Source organism: Setaria italica, chromosome VIII (genome assembly GCF_000263155.2).
Source record: "Setaria italica strain Yugu1 chromosome VIII, Setaria_italica_v2.0, whole genome shotgun sequence".
Classification (NCBI taxonomy): Eukaryota; Viridiplantae; Streptophyta; class Magnoliopsida; order Poales; family Poaceae; genus Setaria; species Setaria italica.
Window position 1 is genome coordinate 28,523,660 of NC_028457.1, and position 3,336 is coordinate 28,526,995.

A 3,336-nucleotide genomic window follows, 5' to 3' on the forward strand; every position below is an offset into this window, starting at 1 on the left:
GGGTTCTAAATAGTGATGCTCACAAGTGGTTAGAGAGGATACCACCATAAACATGGGTTAGAGAAGTTTTTTAGTACTTATCCCAAGTGTGACATCCTACTGAACAACAGTTGTGAGGTTTAAATAAGTACATGTTAGATGCCATGGAGATGCCTATATTAAGTATGTTACAACAAATCAAGAGTCAACTGATGACAAGGTATTATAACAAAGAGAAAGAGGTGGGAGATCTTTGGCAGGGTCCTATATGCCCAAATATTAGGAACAAGTTGCGGAAGAACTGTGAACTAGCTAACATATGTTATGCTCTGCCTGTTGGGAAGGGCGTTTTTGAGGTGCAAGGGAGAACCAACAAGTACATTGTTGACATTAGCCTTAAGACTTGTGACTGTAGAAGGTGGGATCTCACTTGTATCCCTTGCTCACATGCCATTTCCTACTTGAGGCATGAAAGAATCCCACCTGAGTCAGTGGTTCATGATTGTTACTCCTCAACAACCTACATGAAGGCTTATGCTAACACCATTTGGCCATGCAAGGATAAGAGTGCTTGGGAGAAGGTTGATGCCACTGAGGTGCTCCCACCTAAATATGAAAAGAAGGTTGGTAGGCCACTAAAATCAAGAAGGAAGCAGCCACATGAAGTTGAAGGCCCAAATGGTCCTAAACTGTCAAAATATGGAGTCATCATACACTGTAGGTACTGTGGAGGTTCAGGTCACAACAGAGATGGATGTCAACAGAGAAAGAAAGATCTATGTGTAGATGCAAGGGAGGACTAGTGTGCAACAGATGAGCCTTCTACACCTCAAGCTTCCACACATCAAGCTGGAGAAATAATAGATGATGATCCATTCATTTCTCAGGTAACTAGTGAAGCTACAATCATAGTACATTTGTTGTCACTACTACTTTCATCCCTAAACATTATTATTGTAGGTTTCCATGTACTATGATGAAGAGAGTGTGCCACTACTGTCACAACTAAGCAACACAATGGTTTCTCAGATGGTGACTGAGGTACCAATCATTCTTTGCTGACTGGTGATCTTCTTGCCCTCTAACTACAACTTTGATTTTTTGGTATGCCTCACAGAATAGAACAATTGGAGAACAACCTTTGCCAGATTCAGCTTTCATCATCTCCAATCTGCCAGCAACAAGACCGGTGCCACCTACAACAACAACAATGGTAGGAAGAGCAAGGGTAGCTAAGCGCAAGGAAGGTACTACAAGTACTAAGAAGGTCTCAGCTCCAAAGAAGAAAGATCCAAAGAAGGGTGCATCAAGACAGTCTTGATGCTTGCTTCAATGGTTTTGGTCATTCATCTGTGATGTTGCCAAGTATGCTTTTGTCCAACAGCAACACAAAACAATTGACTATTGTCTATGATGCTATTGTACAGCAGCTACACCACAGATCTCTTTTGATCCTTTTGGTGCTTGATTTTGTATAGTGATGGGAACAATAGCTACACCACGGATCTCTTTTGCTCCTTTTGGTAGGTCAGATTCTGTATGTACTAATGCGCTGCAAACTATGACATTACTGAATGGATTATGCAATGCAGTAGACAATTCTATCTTTGATGATGTGAAAATGTTTCATTCCATAATTCGTTACATAGATGGTACACATTGTTTCACTTGAACAGATGAACCAACAACACAAGTAGCAGACACACACCAAGAAAGCATAATGCCTTCAGCAAAACTACAACCTGTCTACAAATAGCTATCAGTTCTTCTCCTTCCTTCAGCATTAGAATGCCAGCCAAGCCAACATCTCCCTTCATCTTTGAATCAATCCACTCCATACTTGATTCAGCTACCTACATCAACCCAGCTCTGTTGTATGCACTTTCAGATGAAAGAAGCAGGCCTCTGCTAGCAACAACATTGATGTACTCCACTTTCCAGTACCAAAATGGACAACCGCTCCCATCCCTCTGCAAAAATGCAACCTTCACTCTGTTAGTCAACTTCAAATCACGACACAAACTGCATTTTGATTCAATACGCAACTTCAAAACATGAAACAAGCATGAATTCGATTGAATCCTTACCTTGTGTAGTGGGCAACAGTAAAAGATTTGACCTAGACTCCATTTCTGCTGGGATGTGCACCTCACCACTCTCCTCAATCCGCATTTGGTGCACATAATGAGCGAGAGCCCATCTGCACTCATCGGATTTGAGGCCGAGGCGCTTGAACCTCCTGCCATGGTGTGGATCCGGGTGGAGGTGGTAGGGGAGAAGAGAGCCAGAGAGGTACACGAAAGGGAGTAGAGGAGAGGATGGAACCATATGAGGAAGGGAGAATCCGGGCGGCGGTGCTTAAACCTCCTTCACCGCCGATTCGCCGCAGCCTTGAGCCGTCGGGCGGAGGCGCTTCAACGAACTCAAGGAAGTGGATGATGGGTTATGCAACGGGCAGATAAATTCAAGGACCAAAGTGAAATTATTCTACCGACTAGGTGCCCTCCCAGCGCATCTAACCGTCGTGGACGCCACGTTGGCGGTGCCATGTTGGCAAAAATGCCACACCGTGGCGATTTGGACCACCAGTAAATGAGCAAACAAGATTAGGGACCCAAAAATGCGTTTTCAGGGTTGATGGATTGATTTGGCATAGTCAAACAAGTTAAAGGGCCCATGGTGCATTTCACTCTATTGTCATCTAAGAGTGTTAGTGTTGACACCAAAACTTGGTGCAGTAACCAGCAAGCTTTTGTTGTCAACACAGGCAAGTTTTGGTGTCAACAGTTAGCCCGTGCGGGAGTACGGGTTGATTGACTAGTGATTGTCAATTGTAATATATCCAGTGATATTAATTTGGAATTTTTTAGTTTCAGAAAAGCTCAGAATCAGGATGGAAAATGGGATGACAAATACATATCGACCATCTAGGTGTTTTCCTATTGGAAAAATTCTAATTTTAACCATTCAGCTATTATCTCCGTTTGAGTTTGGCCATCCAATTCCAAAACCAGGAATCTTCGACCACCCAACTATCAAAACCATTCACCATTGACCATCTAGCTATTTTGTAAGCTAGTTTTGCTGACGTGGATGACACATGGCACTAGGCCCACACTTCAGGTCCTCTTTCTTTCTTCTCTCCTCTTCTCAAGCTCCACAGCCTCACTAGTTGTCTGCCCTTCTCACTTGCAGGGCCGCCGTCGCCGTCCACCGTGTTGAGCCACCGCTGCCGCTGTCCACCCCTCGCGGGGCTGTTGTTGTACACCCTCGCCTGGGCGCCGCCATCCAACCCCATGATGAGTAGGATCGGGAGGGCAGCACGAAGAAATGGTTGGTGGCGAGGAGGCGGTGCGC